Source organism: Mandrillus leucophaeus, unplaced genomic scaffold (assembly GCF_000951045.1).
Source record: "Mandrillus leucophaeus isolate KB7577 unplaced genomic scaffold, Mleu.le_1.0 Scaffold15, whole genome shotgun sequence".
NCBI classification, from domain to species: Eukaryota; Metazoa; Chordata; class Mammalia; order Primates; family Cercopithecidae; genus Mandrillus; species Mandrillus leucophaeus.
The window spans coordinates 10,127,451-10,154,827 of NW_012101476.1; the positions used below are offsets into that span (position 1 = coordinate 10,127,451).

Below are 27,377 nucleotides of genomic sequence, written 5' to 3' on the forward strand. Positions count from 1 at the left end.
CAAACGGAGATTTTTACATAATTCATGTTCTGTGGGTAGAGGGGACAGAGAGAGAGAGAGTGTGGGTAGAGGGGAGAGAGGGGGAGAGAGAGGGGGAGAGAGAGGGGGAGAGGGAGAGAGAGAGGGGGGAGAGGCAGAGAGAGAGAAACAGAGCAAGCTCAGACTAGATGAAGAATAAAAATCTGCAAAGAAATTCTAAAAGTGTAGAAGTCTCTAAAACATGATACAGTGGATGTACACTGATATAACCAATTTTAGGGAGACAGAGCTATGTCAAGAAAGATTTCATGAAGGTATAGATACTTGAAATCTGAGAAGATATTCAAATGAGGAAGCCAAAAAAGGAAATTGTGTACATTTTCCAGATAGTAGAAATAGTATGAGCAAATGAACAGATGTATAAACATGATACATTAAAGGAACTGCAAATAGTTTAATATGACTGACTAAGGGAAGAAGGGTGAGAAGAATAAGAACAAAGAAAAAGATTAAAAAGGTGGTCAAGTTTTCAGTTTTTATCATGAGTCTGTGGAATAAGGATTTTAACATGCTTCACAAAAATAGCATGTATAGTTTTACAGCACATTTTTCCCCCAAAAAGAACTGGAGGTAGAATTGTGCGGATACATTCAAGATTTTTTAGGAAAAGTAGCTTTGTTGATAAAGTTTCATGAAGGAGGTTGTTTATGTAGGGGAAAATTAGGAACTGGGAGACCAGGATTCTGGTGCAGGTTCTACTACTAACGTGTTTTGAGACAGTGGTTGAAGATATAGTGGACTGACTTCCCTACAATCATGTCCCTTTTACTCCCCTTCCACAAAACCACAATTCTGTTCAGGTATCAGGAGATCCCGTGGTTCAGAAGAAGTTTAGAGGTGTGTGTGCGTGTGTGTGTGTGTGTGAAAATGAGTGAGGGAGAGAGTGTGTGTGTATGGGGGGGGAGAGAGAGAGAGAGAGAGAGAGAAAGAGAGAAAGAGAACGAGAGAAAGAGAATGAAAATCTTAATTACTCTAAGATCTTTATGGTAATTCCACTCCCTTTGAATAGTGTTTGTTTTAGGAATAAACATGTGACTCAGTTCTGGCCAGTGAGAGATAAATAGAAGTCTACAGAGAGAGTTCTGGGAAACCTTTCTTAGAAAAGAACTCCATCTTCTAGCCTAAGATCTTGTCTGAAGACGTGTTGCCTGGATCTCCTTGCAACCAAGATGGGATTGATCGGCCAACAGAGAATGGAACAGAATAGAAAGAAACCAGATCCTTGAACTGATGAAATAAACTAACCTGGGGGCTGCCTTATCTTTGGGCTTTATACATGAAATAACAAATGTTCCTTATTGTTTAAACTTTTATTGGAAGCTGAACACACTAACTGATGGATTTTGTTAAATTTATACTCTCTAAGGCCTCCTTTAGTTATAACTGCCTTTCTAAAGCTCCTTTCAGCTGTGACTCTACAAGGAGCTTTACTGAAGGCTTGCTGAGCATGAGGCATGTTGCACTGGCATCAGATAACTTAGCAAAGTACTTTTTTCTTTGTTGCCATGGATAAAGAAGTTATCCTGAGTTAGCAAGGAAGTTATTGTTATTAATGATAACAACGGCTAACATTCGCTAGGTGCTTACTTTTTTTTTTTTTTTTGAGATGGAGTCTTGCTCTGTGGCCCAGGCTGGAGTGCAAGTGGCTCAATTCTGGTTCACTGCAACTTCCACCTCCCGGGTTCAAGCAACTCTCTTGCCTTGGCCTCCCGCATAGCCGTGATTACAAGTGCCCAGCACCACGCCTGGCTAATTTTTGTATTTTTAGTAGAGATAGGGTTGCACCAGGTTGGCCAGGTTGGTCTCGAACTCCTGGCCTCAAGTGATCGCCATACCTCGGCCTCCCAAAGTGCTGGAATTACAGGCATGAGCCACCGTGCTAGGCCTAGGTTTCACCACTTAACTGCATGTATTAATCACTGCTAAGCCATACTGTGTAGTCAAGTTCCTTTCTTACACCATGTTTTGCTTTTCTGAATTTAAAGTAGCCTCTGCTTAAATTTCAGTTACCAATCATTATTTCAGCTTGAAATTCTAGAGAACTAACAATATCTTCTGGATAAACATAGATTAAAGATTTTGTTCATTTTGAGCAGTTTCTTATCTTTTTTTTGGAAGGATCCTTTCTGGAGCACTATGCCTTCCAGCTTCAGTCTGGGCTTGTGCCCTCTGATATTACTGCCTGGCTTTCTAACTTTGCTGGGGGATGTTAAGATACAAAATTGATCTACAGATTCAACACAACCTCAGTCTGCAGAAACTGATGATCTGATTCTAAAATGTATGTAAGAAAGATATAAGCCAAAACAATTTTGAAAAAGAAGAACAAAGTTGAAGGACTCACTACTTGATTTTAAGAATCACTACAAAGCTAAAGTAGTCAAGACAAGGTGGTACTGATATACAGAAAATGCATATAGAGCAATGGGACAGAAGAGAGTCCAGATAACAGATATTTAATATTACCAGTATAATTCCATCGAGAAAGAATATCTTTACAATAAATGCTGCTATGGAACAACTAAAATAGGGGGAAAAACATGAACCTCAAACCTCTACCTTAAACCATAAAATTTAACTCAAAATGAATTACAGACCTAAACATAAAAACTATAACTATTTGGCTGAAATTATAAAATTTAAAAAACCATAGGGAAACATTTTCTTGACTATGGGGTACATAAAGTTTTCATAGGGCACAAAATTAGTGACCTAGAAAAACGTATACATCAGACTTCCTAAAAATTAAAACCATCTGATCTTCCAAGGTATCATTATTAAGAAATGGGAAATATTTGCAAAGCACCTGTACCTAGAATATATAAAAAACTCATAGACACATTTCACAAAAGAAAGCATATAATAAAAGGAAACATGGGAAATGGGTTAACATTATTAGTTATCAGGGAAGTGCTAATTAAAACCATAATAAAATACTACCGCTCCAGCAGAATGGCTAAAAAGACTGAAAATACCAAGCATTGGCAAAGATGAGGACCCTCTGGAACGCTCCTAGTAGAAATATAAAGCCAACTGAAAAATTATATAGCCAATTGAAAAAATAACATCAGTTTCTTATAAACACACACTTACCATATGACCCAACTATTCTATTCCCAGATATTTACCCAAGAGAATAAAACATATCTACAAAAACACTTGCACATCAATGTTCAAGAGCAGCTTTTTCACAGTAGCCTAAAACTGGAAACAACTCCAATATTCATAAATAGGTGAATGGATAAACAAACTTGTATATTCACACATAATAATAATCAGCAATAAAAACAGTAAAACTGATGCATGCATCTCAAAACATTAAACTGGGCAAAAGTTGTCAGACACAAAAGAGTACATACTGTAGAATTCCATACATATGCAGTTCAAGAAGCAGCAAAATTAATCTATGGTGATAAAAAGCATTTCATTAGTTGCCTACAGTAGGGGGCAGGAATAGGAAAATTGACTGCAAGTTGGGTAAGCACAAGGGAACTTTCTGCGGTGATGGACACACACTATATTTTTATTGGTGTAGTCATCACATGGTACATACATTTACCAAAATTCACTGAACTATATACTTAAATTGTGTTCATTTTATTGTATGAAAATTAGACCTCAATAAAGTTGAGCTGAAAGTCCCAAAACAAAACCCAACGGTTATGACTTTGGCCATAAAGGAAATTCCCAGAGTACTAAAAAACAACTGATCTCTGACCAAAGTCAAGTAAAATGACAATGTAACCATAAAAAGTTAATTTCAAAAGCCCCACGTTTGGAAATTTAAATTTTAAAAATCCTACACACAAATAGTTCATAAGTTAAAGAGTAACATGATCTAAGCTTAAGATATTATCTAAAATATCTATAAGAAAACTGTTCGTTTCAAATGTATACATTACAGAAGAAAAACATTTTTAAAATCACAAGCTAGAGTCAATTCAAGAACTCAGAAAATGGAACAACACAGTAAACCCAAAGCAAATAAGAGGAGGAAATAAAAAGAGAAGATCAGATACTATTAAATAAGTGGTAGAGTTAATTGTTATAGGTATATAAGTTTCAAGCCCAGAAGTTTTCCCACATAAACATTATTCACAAGAATGAAAACTTTCTCTTTTTTTTTTTTTTTTTGAGATGGAGTCTCACTCTGTCGCCTAGGCTGGAATGCAGTGGTGCAATCTCGGCTACTGAAACTTTCGCCTCCCAGGTTCAAGTGATTCTTCTGCCTCAGCCTCCGAGTAAGTGGGATGGGATTACAGGCGCCCACCACGAGGCTCAGCTAATTTTTGTATTTTTAGTAGAGATAGGGTTTCACCATCTTGGCCAGGGTGGTCTCAAACTCCTGACCTCAGGTGGATCCACCCACCTAGGCCTCCCATAGTGCTGGGATTACAGGCGTGAGCCACTGCACCTGGCCAAGAATGAAAACTTTCTCAAATTATAAGTCTAGCACAACCTTGAATGAAAACCCAGAAAGGAACAACTACAAAAGAAAATTTTAAGGTAAGATCACCAATGACAATACATGCAAAAAAAATCTTAAATAAAAACCAGAAAAACCTCAACTAGCAATACATATAAAATATAAAACGACGTGATTGAGGTAAAGCTTATGGCAGGAATTCAAGGAAGGAAGGTGTAATATTAGACAATTTATTCATAAAATTAATCATACTGAGAGATTAAAGAAAAACCTGTGCCTTACTAGATATAAAATTCAACAGCCACTCGTGATTAAAAAGATAATTCATAGTAAACAGATTACCTGATAAGCAGATATCTAGAAAGCAGCCTACATATATAATGGTGAGACATTAAAGTACTCCCTTTAAAATTAGGAAGACAATGATCCCTAATATTATCTTCTAATTATTGAGAATTTAGCAGTTCATTCCTTTGCTGAAGTTTCCTTTTTCATTTACTGATTAGCTGGTATCTGTCTTTTAGTTGTTTCCTTAAGAAAGGTTCATATAAAAAGATGTAAAACTCTGAATATTTAAAACTACCAGCCAGTATGTAGTCTTTATACCCAAAAGACACCTTGGCAGGACAAAAAAATATTTGGCTCACATGTTCTTTGAGTAGCTGACATGTAGTTCTTCTACTATTTTCTGGTATTGAATGTTTCTGTTATTCTGCACCAATCTGATTTTCATTATATGATCTTTTGCCAGTTCAAATTTTTTATCAGAATCTGTCTCAATGTTGGGCCAGTTTTCCCTGGAGTATGTGTGTCTTTTCAACAGATTTAAGTCTTTTAAGGAAAAAAAAACACCTTGAATTATACTTTAAGATATGTATTCTATGGAATTGGTTTTCTTTTTGGGGGCTCCAGTTTTGTCCATTTTGGATCTCTTTTGGCTGTCTTATCTATCCTTACTTACCAAAAAAAAAAAAAAAAAATACCATTTTAGTAATGAGATCAAAGCTATAATAAAAACTCTCCCATTAAAGAAAAGCCCAAGACCTTATAGCTTCACTGCTGGATTCTACCAAACATTTAAAGAGGAACTAATATAAATTTCTATTCAAACTTTTCAAAAAATTGAAGAGGAGGGAATATTTCCAAACTAATTCTACAAGGTCAACATTACTGATACTAAAACCAGAGGAGACAATGAAAAGAGAAAACTACAGGCCAATATCATAGATAAACATAGATGCAAAAATTCTCAATATACTAGTAAATCAAATTTAAAAACACAGTAAAAAGATATTTGCCATGATCAAGTGGGATTCATCCCAGGGATGCAAGGATGGTCCAACATGTGCAAATCAATAAATGTGATATATTAACAGAACTAAGAACAAAAACCATGTGATTACTTCAACAGATGCTGAAAACGCATTTAATAAAATTCAACATCTGTTTATGACTAAAAAACAAAAAGGTCTCATCAAACTACATATGGAAGGAACATATCTCAAAGTAATAAAGGCCACATATGACAAACCAATAGCAAACATCATCCTGAACAAGGAACAACTGAAAGCCCTTCCTCTAAGATATGGAACAACACAAGGATGCCTACTTTCACCACTTTTATCCAATACAGTACTGAAGTACTGGGCAGAGAAATTAGACAAGAGAAAGAAACAGAGGGCATCCAAATCAGAAAAGAGGTCAAATGAGCCTGTTCACAGATAACATGATCTTATACTTAGAAAAACCTGGACTCCACCAAAAAAAATTGTTAGAACTGATAAACAAATTTAGTAAAGTTGCAGGATACAAAATCAACATACAAAAATCAGTAGCGTTGATATACACCAACAGCAAACAATCTGAAAAAGAAATAAGGAAAGCAATCCCATTTACAATAGCTACAAAGAATATAACATACCTAAGAATCAATTTAGCCAAAGAGGTGAAAGATCTATACAAGAAAAACTATAAAACAATGATGAAAGAAATTGAAGTGGACATTAAAAAACAGAAAGATACTTTATGCTCATGGACTAGAAGAACTCATATTGTTGAATACTACCCAAAGTCAATTTACAGTTTCAATGCAATGAACCACTATCAAAATTCCAGGGACATTCTGCACAGAAATAGAAATCAAATCCTAAAATTTATATGGAACCACAAAACATCCCGAACAGCCAAACCAATACTGAGCAAAAACAACAAAGCTGGAGGCATCACACAGCCTGACTTCAAAATTTACTACAAAGCTACAGCACTGGCATAAAAACAGAAACATAGACCAGTGGAACAGAACAGGGAACCCAGGCGTAAATCCATGTAGAGCCAACTCATTGTCGACAAAGGAACTAAAATATACAATGGGAAAAGGACAGTCTCTGATAAACGGTGGTGGGAAAACTGGATAACTATATGCAGAAGAATGAAACAATCTTACCATACACAAAATTCAAAATGGATTAAAGACCTATATCTAAGCATCTAAGACCCAAAACTATGAAACTACTAGAAGAAAACACTGGGAAAACGCTCCAGGACACTGGTCTGGGCAAAGTTTTTTTGTTTAAGGCCTCAAAAGCACAGGCAACCAAAGCAAAAATAGACAAATGGGATTACATCAAGCTAAAAAAAGCTGCACAGCAAAGGAAACAATGAAGTACAGAGACAACCCACAGAATGGGAGACAATATTTGCAAACTACTCACCCGCCAAAAGATTAACAACCAGAATTTATAAGGAGCTCAAACAACTCAACAGCAAGGAAGCAAGGAAACACACCCACCCCCCAACAAATAACCCAATTAAAAAACAGGCAAAAGTTCTGAATAAGCATTTTTCAAAAGAAGACATGAAAGTGGCCAAGAGGTATATGAAAAAATCCTCAACATCAGGAATTATCAGAGAAATGCAAATCAAAACTATGAGACATTATCTCGCCCCAGTTAAAATGGCTTTTATTAAAAGGACAAACAATAATGAATGCTGGCAAAGATATGGAGAAGGGGGAACCCTTACACACTGCCAGTAGAAATGTAAGTTAGTACAGCCACTATGGAAAACAGTATAGAGCTTTCTCAAAAAAATAAAAACAGAACTACCATATGATCCAGCAATTACACTACCGGGTATACATCCAAAAGAAAGAAAATCAACACATCAAAAAGACATCTGCACTCCCATATTTATTGCAGCACTATTCACAACAGCCAAAATATAAAATCAACGTCAGTGTCCATCAATAGATGAATAAAGAAAATGTAGTATACACAATGCAGTATTATTCAGCTATAAAAAAGAATAAAATCCTGCCATTTTCAGCAACACTGATCATTATGTTAAGTGAAATAAGCCAAGCACACAAAGACAAATATCACACAGTCTCACTCATGTGTGGAAGCTAAAAAAGTGGCTTTTATGAAAACAGAGAGTAGATTTGGTGGTTATCAGAGGCTGGAAAGGGTAGGAGGAAGGAAGGAATAAAGAGAAGTTGATTAATGTATATAAACATATGGTTTGATAAAAGTAAGACATAATGTTGATCAGTAGGTTGACTACAGTCTACAATCTATTATATATTTCAAAATGACTGTAAGAATTTGAGTGGTTCTAGCACAAAGAAGAGAGAAATATTTAAGGTGACAGATATCCCAACTACACTGACTTGATCTTTACAAATTATATGAATGTATTATTACATGTATCCTAAAACTATGTACATCTACTATGAATCAATAAAAATAAATGTATACCTATTTTACTCACTTTTCTCATGTCTATCTTTTGTTTTGTTTCTTTGCATTATCAAAATTGTGGTAAAATATACTTACCAAAAATATTTCATTTCCACTTTTATGATCTTTGCCATGGTGTTTCGTCTACCTTGGGTACTTCTGAAATGGCTTGATCATTTTTCTCTATTTCTTTTTTTTTTTTGCTGGTTCCCGTTTCACATTCTACTGTTGTCTGGCTGTCTCTTCCTTGAGTTCTTGTATTTTCTGCTTTCCAGTATTTCTCCATAACTTCTATGCTTCATTCATTTTACTTTCTAATACAATGTTGATATAATTCATATAGCATAAAATTCACCCACATAAAGTGTACAATTCAATTGCTTTTAGTATATTCACAGAATTGTGCAACCTTCACCACAATCAATTTTAGAGTATGTTCATTATCCCCAAAGAAACCTTCTACCCCTTAGCTATCCTCCTCACCCCTCACTGGTTCCTAGGCCTAGGCAAACATAATTTACTGTCTCTACAGATCTGCCTATTCCAGACCATTTCTTATAAACAGAGTCATACAGTATGTGGTCCTTCATGATTGCCTTCTTTCACTTAGCCTGTTTTTGAGGTTCATCCATGTTAAAGCATATATCAATATTTCATACCTTTTTATGCCAAATAATATTCCACTCTGTGGATATACTACATTTTGTTTATCCATCAACTGATGGACATTTGGGTTGTTTCTACATTTCGGCTATTATGAATGCTGCTGCTATGAGCATTCATGTGTAAGTTTTTATGTGAACATGTTTTCATTTCTCTTAGGTATATACTTTAGAGTAGAACTGCTTGCTCTTCCAGTAAATCTGTGTCTGCTCATCTGAGAAACTGCCAGGCTGATTTCAAAGTGGCTGCACCATTTTATATTTCCACCAGTAGTATACAGAAGGTTCCAATTTTTCCACAGCATTGTCAACACTTATTATCTGTCTTTTTGATTATCGCTATCTTAATGGGTATGGTAAGTATATAAAGGTATTTTAAAATTTGTATTAAAACCTTAGGTCACATTTTCCATAAGGTCAGCAAACTTTTTCATAAAGGGTCAGAAAATAAATATTTTAGGATTATGAACCACACGGTCTCTGTCACAACTACTCGTCTCTACCAGTAGAGCATAAAAACAGCCATAGAAAGTGCATAAATGGGAATGACCATGTCCCCGTACAACTTTATTTACAAAAACAGGCAAGACCACAGGCAGTAGCTTGACCACTTGTGATTTATTTTCTGGCAATATTGTTTTGAAAAATACCATCTGTAGAAAATTGTGGTTTTTCTTTCTTTTTTTAAATTTTTAATCATATAACTGTTCAGTTAACTATTATTAACAGGCCATCCTAAAGTTCAGTGGCTTACAACCACAATCATTTTTTTATCACTCACATCTCTACAGTGTTCACTGAATTCAGCTTAACTCAGCTGGGGTGGCCCTCACTCTCCTATCTCTCATCTTCCCTCAACCAATGAGCTAGGAGAGACATGCTTTTCTCATGGAAATGGCACAGATAGAAAGAGAACAAATAAAAATACCCAAGGCCTGGTAAGGCTTAGGCTTGAAACTGACATGGGGTCACTTTTACCTTAGCAAGTCACATAGCCAAACACAAAGTCAAGGAGTACGGTAACATCTCTGTCACTTTAATGGAAGGAACTGCATAGGGTCATGGCATGAATATAAGGGAAAGTAAAGCACTAGGGTCAATGCAATTGATAGTGGTGATGGTTGCACAACTTGGGAATAAATTAAAAACCAGTGAACTGTACACTTTTAAATGGTGAATTTTATGGCATGTGAATTATATCTTCAATAATAAAAATCATATAGAAGAACAAAAAACTAACACAAAATATAAAAAAAAAATCCACCAGTCATTGTATGGATGTCGTACATACTATTTTTGTTATACATGTCTGAATGAGATGAATTATCCTGGACTGTTATCAGCAGATTCAGGGTGTAGGGAGGGGATGGCAGTTGTCATGTTTCTTTAGGGTTCCCCCTGTTCCTAAATCAGAGGATTGCTGTTTTATAATATAGTGCCTTGTTCTTGTTCCTTGTCTAATCTCCAAATGTAATCTGGTTCAGGAGGGCCTTTACTGCCAGCTCTGCTTACCTCTTAGAGACACAACCCTAGATTTCCAAGGTTATGCACTCATTTCTGGGAGTATTTTATTAGCACTAAGATCTCTGCCTCCCCCATGCCCCACCCAGGCACTTTCTCATTCTACTTTCTCCTTCCTTGATGGATACCATATGGCTCCTCAGTCTTAGTCAGGAATACAAGACTTCTCTCTTTGGACAGGGCTGATTCTGGATATGAGTAAGTTGCTGGAGATACCTGAAATATGCTTCCTCTGCGCAACTTTATCTTCGTCACAGAACTGCTGGAACTTCCCACTGGGGATTCCTAACAGCACTTGCATACAATTTGAAGTTAAGAAGGTTTCCTTTTTCCCTAAATTTGTTAAAATGCAGTTTGAGAGCCAGCCCCTAGTTCTCTGCTCCCATTCTTCTTTTCAGAAGTAGGAAGATTAAGAATGAATCTGGTCTTGTTCCTTTTGGAACTATACATTTGGTACAATGAGGTTTTGTTCTATTTTTGGTTTGTTTCTGTTTTACTGATCAGGGCACTTAATAGGCCCTTTCAACCTAGAAACTCACCTCCTTCGGTTCTGGGACACAGTTTCCTTCCACTGTATTAGATGAAGAACCTTCTTGGCTAGTCCTCTCGTTTTCTTACCATTTCACTCTTGTTTTCTAATTCTTGTTGCTCTTCTGGTTTTTGGGGGAGAATTCTTCAGCTTTATTATCTAAACCTTGTATTAAATTTTTAAAAAATTTATTCTGTTGCAGCAATTTTTAAAATAATTTCTCTTTTTAAAACAGAACCTTTTTCATCTTTCACAGATGGAATATCTTCTCTTTAAAGATACTAGTTTTATTTGTTGAAGTTTCTTCTGTTCCCTAAAGTAAATCTATTTATACTCAGCTCCTTTTATTTCCTACTTGGTCTCTCTTTCATTAGAGACTTTCATCCCATGGCAGGTGACCCTTGGCTGTACATTTATGCTCAAATGTGAGGCATTTAAAAGCTGACTAGGGCCAGGCACCAGTGGCTCACGCCTGTAATCCTAGTACTTTGGGAGGCCAAGGTGGGAGGATCACTTATGCTCAGGGGTTCAAGACCAGCCTGGCAACATAATGAGACCCCATCTCTACAAAAAATAAAAATATTAGCTGGACGTGGTGGCATATGCCCGTAGTCCTGGCTACACATGAGGCTGAGGTGGGAGGATGGCTTGAGCCCAGGAGTTCCAGGCTATAGTGAGTTATGATGGCGCTACTGCACTTCAGTCTGGGTGACAGAGTGAGGCCCTGTCTCAAAAAATAAAAGTTGAATAGAAGCTGTGGTACATGAACAATGCTTCCTGACCAGCAGCTCTACTCTTCGGGTGATCTGATGGATCCAACTGTTCAATCAGGTGAATTCCCGTAGTTCATATCTGTTCAATACTTTGCCATGGGCTGGTAAGTTTCCCCAGCTAAGAATCCGTTAATATGTTGTTGAGGGACACGTAAGCCTGACAGTTTGGAAGCCAATCAAAAAAAGACAACTGCTCTAGGTTCAGCATGTTGACCTGACTTTCACTCAATCTTCATTTTCATTTAGGTGCTTCACCCCCACCTCAGCCATCTGGAGCCTCCCAGTTAATGTCTCCTGAGTATAAACTTTCAGTCTTCTGTCAAGGTAGAGGAGAGAGTAGTTGTCTGGGTGTATGGGAGTGGAGAAGGGGTTTCAGGGTGTCAAAATGATAAAGACCATCAACCAACCCTTCTACTCCCACCCTGTCCTGTAATTCTTGACTTCAGAAATACTGTACTTGATACCCCCAATTCCTAAAACTTTTCCAGATTCTGTGGAAAGAATCTGCTTGCTCCTTGTTGGCTTACCTCTCTTCAGCTTTCAGCATTCTCTAATTCATGAAATCATTTATTACTTGCCCATCTCCTTTCTAGTTTTCCAAATATTGATTTCAGCTGTATCTTACTCTCACCTCCTCTTGATCTTTGTGGATTTATAGCCTTATTCTTTTACTATAATCCTACAGAGACTCCCAAAGAGTGTATACAATTGAGTATGTTAGACTAAAAGTGTCTACTTAACCTGTCTTAATTTCTACAGTTAAAAAACGATGCAGCTACGTCCTACAATGGTAGCTACTATTGCCATTATTTTATATTTTAATTTGTGTAATTACGAAGACCTCATTTTACCAATGTACCCACCACAGCCCTAATTACATACCAAATCAATACATATTAATAATTAGCTGTTAGTGTATATGTATGTACTCAATAGTCATTTACTCAAATGCATAAAAAGCACAATCTAAAGATCTTCAATGATATTCTCTCAAAGCATCCTGTCCTTTGCTTGCATGATTTATAATTACATATGTGTAGTTTCTTCATTAATGTCATTTTCCTTCATAAGCCAAGCAATATCATGGCAGGAACCATATCTGTTTTGTTTACTACTGATTACTCAGCATCCAGTCCAATTCCTAGCACATAGTGAGTGTTTAGTAAATATGAATTTGGTAACTGAAGAATAAATAATACTTGGCAATTTAATCTGTTTCAAAACTCAGAAAAAGAAATAAAACTTCTCAACTATTTTTACAAAGCAAGCAGATGTGAATATCAAAACTAGACAAAACATTGAAAAACAACTACAGACCAATCTCTTATGAATATTGACAAAAAAATCCTAAATATATGCATTGGCAAAGTAAATGCATCAGGACATTAAAATAATAACAGATCAATTAGGGCTCATTCTAAGATGCAAAATGGTTCAATAAATAGTAAATCCATAAATTTAACCATACTAATAGGTCAAAGTAAAAAACCATAAAGGGGCAGCTGGGGTTTGGGATGGGGTAGGAGAGCCACATGTCAGACTGTCAAAAGGAAGTTATTACATAACGTTCACCAGATGCCTTGTAACATGCAAATTTTTTGTTGCTGCACAGTATTTCTTCATTTATACATGCTATTTTTTACCATACTTAATCCAAAAACAAATTAAGATGCCCCCAAAGGAAACTAGTAACAGTGAAAAATGTCCTACCATAAATTATTCAGGAGAAAGAAAAACAAGTTCCAAAAGAAATATATGTGTAATATACCACGTCTTAAAGAATATAAACCACAATTTAAACAATGGTCATCTTCTGCACACTTATCAATATCTGGTATTTTTTCTTGTTTATTTGATTGTCCTCCCACCACTAGATAAGTTTCATGAATACAGGGGCCCTGTTCTTTTCAATGCTGTACTGCCAGTGCTCAGAACAGTGCCTGTTATACAGTAGGGTTTCAATAAATTTTACTTAACAAATTAATCAATTAGGTTTCCAGATCATTTCATTTCTAATTAAAGACCCTCAGTACCCTCTCACTGCCCTCAGAACACAAAACACACCCTTCTGGCAATGGACAAGTAAAATTTGGTCCCTGCCAATTTCCCACACCTCATCTTGCTCTACTTTCTCCTGACTGCTGAGTGCCAGCTACATGGATCTTCCTTTTTACAGCTTTTTCCTCTTTTAAGGCCTTTTGCATGCTGTTATTTCTGATCAGATTTCTTTTTTCTTCCTCCCCATTCCTCCCATGGTTGAGCTCCTTCTCTTCCTTAGTGACATCTATTTAAGTCATCCACTCAGATAAACCTCCGATCACCCCGCTGAAAGTAGGTGTTTTCTTTAAAGCATTAGAACATGGAATAAATTTACTTTTTGGAAGGTTGGGAGAGGTCTATTTTACCCACCAGAATGTAAGGTTTATAGAGGCAGGCATTGTCTTGTTCACCAAAGTCCCCAGTGTCCAACAGAGCTCCTAGCACCACAGTAGATAATCAAACATTCTGTGAAGTTATCTTTGGGTGGGACAAGTACAGGTAGTTTTTGTTTACTTTTTACAGCTTTATATATTATCTGAAATTTTAAATAAACATAATCTGGGTGAAATAAAGCTATTTCTACTTTGGAAAAAAGATCTCCTATAGTCCTAAGTAGCAGCCAGTTACAGCTGTGGTTTTGTGGGGATTTTTCCCCCCCAGAAATGAGGTTGTCAAGGTTGGTCTTGAACTCCTGAAGTTACAGTTTTTTTTTTTTTTTTTTTTAAATGAAGAAAATGTAGGGAAAACCAATAGCATTTCTCAGAAGTCAAAACAGAGACCCAGAAAACAAAGTGACCCTATTAAAACCCAGAAAATACAATTTGAGAAATGTACGATTTTCACAGAAACTTAAACATTCATTAAAAAACTTTTTGGCCACGTACAAGATTAAATCAAGATAATAACGCAGTAATAACCTGCAAATACTTGAAGCGCAAAGTCCATGTGCAATCCCTCTTCCACATTTCAAGAGACGACCTTAGTAAGGTTGACACAGGCACACACACAAACTAGCACCACCTCTCTGGTGGTTCTGCAAGGGCTCCGCTACTACCACCCACAACCTACTCACAATCAGGAGCGAAGCAAGCCTTCAGGTACCATACAAAAGTGTCTTTCATCACCTGGGCTCTGCTGCGGGGCCTCACTGACCGTGCCAAAGCTTCTCTCCCCACACCCTCACCAGAAGGTAAAACGCTCCTAGACAGAATCAGCCCCTTTTCTCGGGTCTCCTTCGCACTCAGTGCTGCAGTTAAGAGCCACTTCCGTGGGTGAGCCCGCCCCAAGCAGAGCGGGGGGTCAGAGCTTCCCACAACAGCATGGGGGAGACCTGGGCCCCTCCCCGACTCACCTCATGGTGTGTGGGGGAGGGGGCTGTGTCTCTGCTCTGCCGGCAGCCCCTCCGGCCCCCTCCCGCCAGCCAAGGCCAGTGCGCCAGGGCGGGGAACTCGGCGCAGGTCGTGCAGAGCGTGTAGGGCGCGGGGCCCGCAGCGCCTTTTGAAAGTCAACAAGGGTGACGCCAGCTCCGCGAGCGGAGCCCAGGGTCATGGCCCTGACTCGGCGCCCACGGACCCCACAGAACGAGGGAGATCCCTGCAAACCCCGCTGAGCCCGCACAGCCAACAGGGATGGGAGATCCCCGCACACTCCGTAGACCCAACGGAGCTTGCAGGGGGTGGGAACTCCACACATCAGGGAACCCTACAAAACCCGCAGGATCCCGGGGCCCGCAGACCTGGGCAGACCTGGGTGGGCTCAGTCGTCAGAATGTAGCACAGAACAGCAAGCCAACTCCCCCCGAGTTCTTGGACGTCACACAGTAACCCCACTAGGAGGATGATCTTAGTGTTATTTTACAAAATTCACTCCAAGCTCCAATTTCCTTAAGTGTCCTGCCCGCAAGCCCCCAGTAAGGATATCTATCAATCTCAGGTCTAATCTAAAATTCACGTTCTTTTCACTACAGTGATCTCAAGTTATTATAACTCTTCGTCCCACCGTCATTTATGCAGCCTCACCGGCTACAGTTTGATGCAGCTTTTTAAATTTACTATGTAGATAATTAAAAAAAAGTATACATGTAACAAAAGTCATACTGAATATGGCTTTTTTTTTTTTTTTTTGAGACAGAGTGCAGTGGCAGAATCTTGGCTTACTGCAATCTCTGCCTGCTGGGTTCAAGCGATTCCCCTGCCTCAGCCTCCTGAGGAGCTGGGATTACAGGCATGGGCCACCACGCCTAGCTAATTTTTGTATTTTTAGTAGAGAAGGCATTTCACCATGTTAACCTGGCTGGTTTCAAACTCCTGACCTCAACTGATCTGCCCGCCTCTGCCTCCCATATGGCTTTTTAATACTTCACGTATCTGCAGGAAAGCTGATACCAATGCCTGGGGCAGGGATGAGGTCCTTTCCCAATAAGCCATGCAGCCTAACAAAATTCACCAAAAATTAAATCAAATGGAGGTGCAGAGGGAAGATGAAGTATTTGGCCTGACCCCAGGACGTCTTTACTCATTATGTTTTAACTAAGCAGCCTAATACCCACATGCATTTCCCAGAAGAAAGCCTAATTAGTAGATATTATTAATCATTACCATTAGTGTGTTATGTAGTATATAGGATAATTTGAACTTATAAAGCAAGTTAAATTTATAAAGAATTATGTAGATTAACAGCTATTCGAAATACAAAATTCACTAAGGTATTTAGTATATCCAGTAGAAGAGAAATTACTTTTTTTAAAAACTTTTTTTTGGGATTACACCCCATGAGTAAAGGGTATTACGCCTATGTACTATGACTTTTTCATTTAGCTGTGACTTATTTTTTTCATTTAATATTCAATTTTTAAGATTGTTTTAACATTCTCAAAATCCAGTTTACTTTACCATAAAAAGTATTTTTGGTAATCAAGCTGATGCTCATAAACACCAAAATTTTTTTCCTGCTACATTATGTAAAAACAACAACAAATTCTTTAGAGACCATACTTTCTATATTCAAGATCATATAACTTTTTTTTTTTTTTTGAGACAGAGTCTCACTCTGTCGTCAGGCTATAGTGCAGTGGCGCGACCTCAGCTCACTGCAATCTCTGCCTCCCAGGTTCAAGCAATTCCCTTGCCTCAGCCTCCCGAGAAGCTGGGACTACAGGCATGTACCACCATGCCAGGCTAATTTTTTGTATTTCAGTAGTGACGGGGTTTTACCATATTGGCCAGGATAGTCTCTATCTCCTGACCTCGTGATCCATCCACCTCAACCTCCCAAAGTGCTGGGATTACAGGCGTGAGCCACCACACCCAACCTCAAGATCATATAATTTTCATTAGAATTATTTCAAAGCTTATATGGTGACTTTTTAAGACATCTATATACAGCAATGACCACTGTTCTGGCTCCTCATGAACTGGGTTTATGAGTTTGTGCTTTAGCATTAAACCGTCTTTCACCTGTATAAAATGGTTGCATCATATTCATTAATATACTTATTGTAATGATACATACTACTAAGTAGTTTTGTCCCTCTTACAAGAAAATCCTGAGAATAAATTTCTCTCAGAAACAATTATATTTCAAGACCCACTTTTGGGTACTCTTGATTATTAAATATGACAAAAGAGAAAGTGACATCTGATTAATGTCAGAACAAAGATAATTATATATGGCCACGACCTCTACATGTAGCCCACACAAAATGTCCTGGGCACCGATAAATAGGGGATATGCACAAGGGTGAAATAGGTGCCTCAACTGGACAAACCTCAGGCATTGGGGTCTTAAATATTCTTTCTCCTAATGAGGGAGCAGGTGTACATGAAAGGTTCTAACCAGGGTCTCTTTCACCATGCCAAGGAGGGTAGTGAATCTTTATACAAAATATTAGCAAGGGATTTAGTTCTCCAATTAAATGTAATTAAAATCTTACTAGGAGAAAACAGTACACTCCAGATACATTTCTTATGATAACAGTAATTTTAAAAAGCAAATTTAAAAAGCCAACTAAGTCAATCAATAAAAGCAAAAGCTATCTGAAGAGTAATAATAGGTAATCTTTTAGCAAATATAAACAAGAAAAAAGGAAAAAATTAAATATTGAAAACAAAGATGATATAACCACAAATACAAGGAAGATATTTCTAAAATTATAAATCACCATGTATAACTTATATCAATAAATCAGAAAACCACAAAAATATAATTTACCAACATTGGTCTAAATGGAAGAAACATTTAAATTAACCAGTAATGACGAAGAAAATGAAAAGAGTAGTCAAAAACTCTACCCCCTCTTCCAAAAGACCAGTTCCAGAGATTCACTGTTTTACTTTTAACTTATCAAAAACCCACAATTATCAAAAATTACCAAAAATCCACAAGTTTGGCAATGTATGTCTGTTGGGGAAGCTGTGGGAAACAAAGTGAAAGAAGAGTAAAAGACCAGAAGAGAATATTTACTATGTAGATAATAAAAAAATGTATTTATACATCAAGATAAATAAAACATAGATGGAAATTCACATTTAATAAATTATGAATAAACACATTTAAAAACACCTCCAATTTACAGATTTATGACAATCTCAAGCAAGATATATACATGTTTGTTTTTTTGAGATGGGTCTTGCTCTGTCGCCCAGGCTGGAGTGCAGTGGTGTGATCTCTGCTCACTGCAACCTCTGCCTCCCCGGTTCAAGCAATTCTTCTGCCTCAGTCTCCCGAGTAGCTAGGACTACAGGCGCACACCCCCATGCCCAGATAATTTTTGTATTTTTACTAGAGACAGAGTTTCACCATATTGGCCAGGCTGGTCTCGACCTCTTGACCTCGTGATCCGCCTGCCTCGGCCTCCCAAAGTTCTGCGATTACAGGCGTGAGCCACGGCGCCTGGCCGATACATACATGTTAACAGCAAAACAGCAAAAAGCTAAAGACCAAAACAAACAACAAAAGAACCCCCAAGGCAGTCAGAACAAAATGAATTGATAAGACAGATAGGTGACTTTTCAAGAGCAATAATGAAAGCCAAAAGACAGAAGAATAAGAGCTTCATCATGCTGAAAGAAAACAATTGCCAACTTTTGTATTCAGCAAAAACATCGTTCAAGAATGGCTGCAAAATAAAGACATTTTCAGGTGAACAAAAACTGAGTGTTCATCATCAATAGATCTTCAATAAAAGCCATTCCAAAGGTTGTACTTTTTAAAGGAGACAGGGTCTTGCTCTGTCACCCAGGATGGAGTGCAGTGGCACAATCATGGCTCACTGCAGTATCAATCTCCTGGGCTCAAGCAATCCTCCCACCTCAGCCTCCCAAGTAGCTGGGACCACAGGTGTGTGCTACCACGCTCAGCTAATTTTTTTTGTTTTTTGTTTTTTGTTTTTTTTTTTGTAAAGATGGGGTCCCATCATGTTGCCCAGGCTGGTCTCAAACCTGGCTCAAGCAATCCTCCCAGCTCGACTTCCCAAAGTGCTAGGATCACAGGCATGAGCCCACACACCCAACCAATTTTCTGAAATTATATAATGAAATGTGTCATCATGTGAAAGAGCTGCATAATTCAGTGAACCAATATTTTCCAAGTGACCCATGTATAGGTAAAAGAGCCCTTGAAAGTGCAAGGCAGGCCACTGGATTTTAATGTTAGAGCATGAGAAGTTCATTCATATGATTTCCAATTCTACACTGCAGCTAACGTTTAACAAATTGTTAGGGGCTGGATGTTATAGTCCCAGTGCTTTGGAAGGCTGAGGCAGGACTGCTACAGGCCAGCAGTTCAAGACTAGCTTGGGCAACATAGCAAGACTCTGTCTCTACAAAAAAAAAAAAAAAAAAAAAATTAAAAATTAGCTGGGCCTGGTAGTGTGTGCCTGTAGTCCTAGTTACTCAGGAGGCTGAGGCAGGATTGTCGGAGCCCAGGAATTGGAGGCTGTAGTGAGCTACGATCTCATCACTGCACTCTAGCCTGGACAACAGAGCAAGACACTGTCCTAAAAAACAAAACAGAAACAAAAACACAAAACTGTTAGGTTTTGATAAGTATCAAAAAAGAACATAATCATCTGAAAAGACTAAAATATTTGTCTCTTTTCTAACTACTCAGCTGAATGAGGCTGGATTTTCTTCATGTACTTCAACTAAAATAATACATGGCAACACAATGAATACAAAAGCAGATGAGACTCTAGTCATTAAAGGCGACATTCAGCATATTTGCAAAAATGTACAAAAATTCCATTCTTATCACTAATTTTGGGGGGATAAAATACGTTAAGATGTAATGGGTTATTATATTTAAAGGTATCAATAAATAAACATACATTTCAAGTTGATCAGTTTTAATATCTAATATGGTAATTATCAATTGATATAATCCAATAAACAAAAGATCTTTGGGATCTTCAGTGGTTTTCTGAGACGGAGTCTCACTCTGTCAAGCAGTAGAGTGGCACGGCCTTGGCTCACTGCAACCTGTCTCCCAGGTTCAAGTGATTTTCTTGTCTCAGCCTCCCGAGTAGCTGGGACTACTGGCACCTGCCACCACCACGTCCAGCTAATTTTTGTATTTTTAGTAGAGATGGTGTTTCACCATGTTGGCCTGGCTGGTCTCTAACTCCTGACCTCAAGTGATCCGCCTCCCTTGGCCTCCCAAAGTGCTGGGATTACACGCGTGAGCCACTGTGCCTGGACCCCTCAATGGTTCTTAAAAGTGTAAAGGGGTCCTGGGAATAAAGTTTCTAAATTGCTAAACTATAGGCACGTGCTTTAACATGAGTGAATCTCAGAAACACAATGCTTAACAAAAGTAACTCATAGAATACAGAATATGACTTTATTTAACTAAAGTTCAAAAACAGGTAACAGTAAACAATGATAGTTAAGGATACCCATATAGGTGATAAAACTGTTTTAAAAGGCAAGGGAATAATTAACACAAAATTAATAATGGCCATTGTAATGGGGGGCAGGGAATGCATTCCTCCTGGGGTAGAAACACACAAAAGGTTTCTAAACTAAAGTTTCTAAAGCTTTTAAATTAGGCTTTTATTAATTTTTGTTATGAAAGATGCCATTAACATGTACTGACAAAAAAGCATATTTATTACAGATACACTTTGTCAGTACATATTAACGGCATATTTCACAATAAAAATTTTTAAAGAAGAAAAAGGGAGATGTATATATTCTCCTAGAAGGAAAAACTCAAATGAATGTCTCTTCAAATTATAAATTCAACACCATCACAAACAATATCCCAAGATTTTCTATAGGACTTAAAAAGACAGTTATAATTTCTTCTGGAAGAAAAAAATGCAAAAAAAAAAAAACAACAACAAAAAACAAAAAACAAAACCCAAAGCTCTTTTTCAAAAGAAAGTACCAAAATATATTATAAAACTATGATAATTAAATTCTATGGCAAGAGTTACATGGGCGAAAGAAAAGAGAGCTCAGACCCAATAAAAACATCAGCAAATGATATGACCTGGCTAAAAAGACTTAACTTTTGTATTCGCCAAGGAAGATGAAAATTAAAACAGAATGCTACTTTGAATTACTAGGTGGCTAAGATATTTTAAAAATACCATTATCATCCAGTGCTGGCTAGCACGGAATAAAAACACATCTTTTGAGCAAGTGAACACAAAAAGGTACAATCATTTCAGGGCAATTTAGCAACATTATTATCCAGCACTCGCATAAAGAATCAATTCTACAGAAATACTATCATGACCACCTGAAGCACTGTCTATAACGGCAAGAGATAATCACTGCAGTATTGTCAGTTATAGGGATATCTTGAAAATAACTTGAATGTCTACCAACAGAAGATTCACTTGATAAATACATGCCATATCGATCTATTTTTACTAAATAGATATACTGTATTTAACAAATACCATGTCTCAGTCAAGTTCTTAGGCACTTCACCGATTTTAACCCATTTTAACAACTATGTTCGGACCACGGGAGATGCTTATAACCTCCCTTTAAAGAAAATTAGTTACATTTGGGCAAATGTTCTGTATACACAAAATTTCGAATATACCGTCTTTGTCTTCCTTAAAGTAACTGTGGAACTTCTGTCACCCTTTTTCTGGCCTGGCTTAGTTATTTATTCATGTACAGTACTGGACATACTGCATACAGCCAGCCATTCCTATAAAGCAGTTTTTCAACACAAGGGTATTCTTGCCCCATTAGGGGACACTGCTTTGTTATAAACCTCCCAGGCAGGATTACCGCCAGGCTCACCCCTAGTTTCATTCAGGGAACACTGTAGACTCTCGGATCGCGAAAGCGATTCCAATAATAGCATACACTTGGATGCCACATATTTAAGTTTTGGATCCACTTTCATAACCTTTACTATTCTAATTTTACCTTACAGGGAGAATAAGGAAGAGTAAGCGATTAAGAGAAACTTGAGAATTCCCAAAGTAATCTTCCTCAAAATTTCAGAGTCATCAACCCAGTTCTCCCACGAAACGCTGCTTGGCGCCGCCTTCAGACAAACTTCTGGGTTGCTCGGACCAAGTTATCCTAACGCTCATGCACGGCTGGGGTTTGCTGCTAAAATGACCCTCCCTGCGGAGAGACCTGTTTTACCCTATAAAGAAAAAGTGGCGCATTGCCATGAAGAACCCGCAGGAAATGATTTCCCAGCCGGTGCAAACCCGAAGACGGAAACTTCAGCCAAGAACTTATCATCATCTCCCCGAGGACGAAGCTGTCCCCTGACAGCCGACGCAAACGAAACGCCTCAAAAAGGGGCAAGACGACAGGGTTACGATCTCTCTGCCGCCGACACCGAGCGCGGCCACAAGCTGTAGCGCAGGACAGAAGGTCGAGCCATCTCGAAGGCGCCGACCCCTCCCACCCCCTCACCAGGAGCGCCGCAAAAGATGAAGAGAACGCGCCGACCCTCGCAGCCAAGCCCCGGCAGCTGCCCGAGCGCTCAGCCTCGGAGACCACCGTCCTCCTCGCAGGGTTCCCGGGCGCCCAGGCCGGGGAGGGACTTACCCGTGCTTGGCTTGGCCGCCGCCCCCGAGGACCTGAGATCCCGGCTCGGCCTCCTTCCCATGCTTCTCCCGGCCGTGCTCTGCGTCCTCCCCGGCCCTCGCGACACCGGCGCACGTGGGAAGCACCAGTCGCCGGCTCCGCGCTCCCGCAGGGAGCCCCCTCAGGGGCACGCCGTCCGCCCCGGCCCCGGGGTCCTCGCCGCGGGCGCTGACAGGGACGCCACGCCTGTCCGCGCTCTGTCTCCCGTCAGGGTCTCAGGCGAGAGGCAACCCCGGGACGCCCGGCAGCCTGCGAGAACATGTCGACTTTCTCGCTGACCGGCGCTAGCCACCGGAAGTAAAACCTCGCGGCCAAAGGAAAAGAAAAGGGGAGAGGGGGCAAAAAAAGAAAGTGAAAACTGAAGTGAGGCGTCCCCCTCAGAGATGGGAACCAATCGCCTGGAAGAAACCAAGGCGCAGGCGCGGACCGAGGTCAGCGTCCACGCGGCGCTCGCGTCTCTCCTCTGCGCAGGCGTAAGGCCACAGCTCGTTCCTGATTGGGCCCCGATCCCTGCGAACGCGTGGCGTCTCGCGATGGCGACCCCTAACCGGATGCGGAAGATGCCCTTGGGAAGAGGCGGGAGAGGACCTCTGGGCTGACCCAGCGTGCTCTGGCAGTGGTCCACGTGGTCGCCTTCGGGCGCCTTCGCCCTTGTCTGCGTTTCCCTCTGTTGCTGCTGCTGCTGCTGCTGCAAGAACAGTTGATTTGTCTGGCCCAAATGCAACATTTCCGAAATCTTGCCCTTGTTTTAATCCATATAGCGGGCGTGGCTGTTACCCCTAGGAAAGCACCTCTAGAAATTTATAACACATGCACAGAGAGCCACGGTAACCAAAAATAAAGTGACCATCAATAAATTCAGGTTTATTATCCTTGCCCATGATAAATAGTCATGCAGATTGCTTAACTGTAGGGACACCTTATGAGAGAGATGCCTCATTAGGCAATTTGGTCCTTGAGTGAACATCATAGAAACCTAGAAGCATAACCTACTACATACTTACACTATAAGCCATAGCTCATTACTCCTGGCTACAAACCCATGCTATATGTTATTGCACTGAATACTGTAGAAATTATAACACAATGGTAAGTATTTGTATAAGCATATCTAGACATAGAAAAAGTACAATAGAAATACAGTATAAAAGATAATGGTACGCCTGTGTAAGGCATTCTCACGAATGGAGCTTGCAGTACTGGGAGTTGCTGTGGGTGAGTCTGTGAGTGAACAATGAGAATGTAAAGGTCTGGGACATCACTGTACACTCTTGTAGACTTCATAAACTCTGTATACCTAAGCTACACTGAATTTACTTTTTAAAATCTTTCATAATTAACCTTAGCTTACTGTAACTTTTTAACTTTTTAAAACGTTTAAAAAACTTTTTAAGATTCTTTTGTAATAAGACTTAGCTTAAACACATTGTACAGCTGCACACAAATATTTTCTTTGTATCCTTAATCTGTAAGGTTTTTTTTCTGTTTTTTTAATTTTTAATTTACTTTTTAAACTTTTTTGTTAAAAACTAAGACACAAACACACATTAGCCTAGGCCTACACAGCATCTGGATCGTCGATATCATTGTCTTCACCTCCATTTTGTCCCACTGGAGGGTCTTCAAGGGCAACTACGTGCATGGAGCTGTCATCTTTTATGATAACAATGCCTTCTTCTGGATACTTCTTGAAGAACCTGCCTGAGGTTGTTTTACAATTGACTTTTTTTTTTTAAGCAGTACATTCTAAACGATAAAAGTATAGTAAATAAATAAGCCAGTAACATAGTCTGTGATCATGATCAAGTATTATGCACTGTACATAACTGTGTATGCTATACTTTTTTTTTTTTTTTTTTTTTTGGAGACTCAGTCTCACTCCGTCACCCAGGCTGGAGTTTGGTGGCATGATCTCAGTTCACTGCAACCTCCACCTCCCAGGTTCAAGCGATTTTTCTGCCTCAGCCTCCCAAGTAGCTGGGATTACAGGCACCCACCACCACACCCAGCTAATTTTTGTATTTTTAGTAGAGACAAAGTTTTGACATGTTGACTAGGCTGGTCTTAACTCCTGACCTCAGGTGATCTGCCCACCTTGGCCTCCCAAAGTGCTGGGATTATAGTGTGAACCACTGCGCCTGGCCATGTGTGCTGTACTTTTATGTGACTGGCAGTGCAGCAGATTCATTTACACCAGCATCACCACAAACACATGAGTAATGTGTTGTTGTATGAAAATACGATGGCTACAACATCACTAGGCAATAGAACTTTTCAGCTCTATTATAATCATATAAGATTACTGTTGGATATGTGGTCTGTTGTTAACTGAAACATTAAGTGACTGTACCAATGAGAGAGATTAAGTGCTAATGAACATGTATCATGAGTCAAGCACTGTTCTGGTAATACCAAGAGATTCAGTCATTGTGTTTACTGTTTACCGTAACCAGGTGCTGTAATAGACACTGGTTTTACAATCATGAACAAGCTAGATAAGGACCCTGCCTATAATGGAATTTATTCCAGAGGTGAGTGACAAACACAGGGAAATCACCACCACAACAAAATAGAATTTCAGATAACAATACATGCCGTGAAAACTCACTGGAAATGCTAGTGGATGGGACTGGGGGCTGGAGGCCAAGGACAGAAACAGTAGAACTACAAGATCTTACTGAAATGGGCACATTTGAGGTAAAACCCTAAAGATCAAAACTGATAGAACCAAAGCCTGGAATACATGGAGGAAGAGCTTTCCAGGCAGAAGGAAAAGCAAGTGCAAAGGACTTGAAAAGTGAAATCAAACCTATTCAAGAACAGAAGAAGGCTGACTGTGGAAGTAGGGAGTGAAATATAACTATTTTAATAGTATACAAAACCAGAATGTACAACTCCATGATTTATCACAAGGCAAATATTCATGAAACCAACACCCCCATCAAGAAATAGAACATTGCCAGTACCCCACCCCTCTTCCTTAGCCTAAGCACTATTCTGACTTCCATGGTAATCTCTTCTTTGCTTTTAAAAGTAAGTTTGCCAACTAAATAGGCACCCTGAAACTTTATCATTTCGTTTGCTTGTGGTTTGAACTGTATATAAAGTGAATGATTTTGTGCCTGCTTGTGAGACTCACTATGTTTTTGGGTGTACTTGTTCTTTCGTTTTCATTGCTGTATATGTAGGCGTGAATGTAACACATTTGCTTTACCCATTGTATTATTGATGGACATTTGGGCTGTGTCCAGTTCTTGGCTATTATAAATAATACTTTTGTGATCATTCTCATTTATATCTCTTGGTGTACATGGGCACTCATTTCTGTTGGATGAAAACCTAGGATTGGGATTTTGGAATGCTAGACATGATCATTTGGATTTTTGTTTCTGCAAATATTTATGCCCTTATTCCCCACAGTTGGCCAAGTTTCCTTCTCTACTTCATTGATGTTGGGCTTGGTCTAAGTGAGGTCTTTTGGTTGATAGAATATTAGCAGACATGATGCAGCAGGATTCTTAAGTGTGCTCATGCTATTTGAGTTGGCTCTTGTGCTCAGGTGATTCATATGGGGAGAAAATATCTCAGGTAGCCATTGTCTCCTCAGCCTGAGTCTCCAGAACAAACCTATGTGGAATAGATGTGACACCAACCCACAGTCCAACACACTTTGGATTAGCAGAGCCTTAGACATCCTGAAGATCAAGGAGTCTGAGAGTTAATGCTGTTATCACAAGCTAACCGACTTTGGGGTGATTTATTATAGGGCATTATGGTGGCAATAACAAGGGCATATGTTCAACTTTAGCAGATAATTTCAAACTTTTTGCAAGCTGGTTTTACTAAGTTATACAGTTCCACAAAAATAATTCTAGTTTGTCTACATCCTTGCCAATACTTTTGAATTGTAGCCACTCTGAAGGGTGTGTCATGGTTTGAATTTGCATAGTATCCAATGTTTTTCTTTTTCAAGTATGTTTTGGCTATTCTAAGTCTTTTTTTTTCTTTTTTTTTTTTGAGACGGAATGTCACTCTTGTTGCCCAGCCTAGAGTGCAGTGATGCAAGCTTGGCTCACTACAACCTCCGCTCCCCCAACCCCCAACCCCCTATTCAAGCAATTCTCCTGCTTCAGCCTCCCTAGTAACTGGGATTACAGTCATCTGCCACCACGCCTGGCTAATTTTTAACATTTTTAGTAGAGATGGGGTTTCACCATTTTGGCCAGGCTGGTCTCAAACTCCTGACCTCAGGTGATCCATCCGCCTCTGCCTCCCAAAGTGCTGGGATTACAGGCATGAGCCACTGCACCCTGCCCATCTATTCTAAGTCTTTTAAATTTCTGTATACATTTTAGAACCAGCTTATTTTCTACCACAAAAACAACCTGTTGGGATTTTGTTTGGGATTGTGTTGAATGTACATATCTATCTGGGGGAGAATTAACATCTTATTAATTGTCAAATTCTACTTATTCAGGTCTTTAAAGACTTCCTTCAGCAATATTTATAGTTTTCAGTGTACAGCTCTTGTACATATTTTGTCATATTTATCTCTTTGTTTTTGATGTTATTCTAAATAAAA

At 39.0% G+C, this 27,377-nt stretch overlaps 1 protein-coding gene across 1 annotated transcript in view; it reads right to left on the minus strand.

The window, feature by feature from the left end:
* FAM208B (family with sequence similarity 208, member B) overlaps positions 1–23,093 on the minus strand; it is a 78,535-nt gene extending 55,442 nt beyond the window's left edge. Inside the window, exon 1 of the mRNA XM_011974924.1 lies at positions 22,757–23,093. The gene's annotated coding sequence lies outside the window, so the exon portion shown is untranslated. The remainder of the gene's footprint in view (positions 1–22,756) is intronic.
* Positions 23,094–27,377: the final 4,284 nt, after the last annotated feature.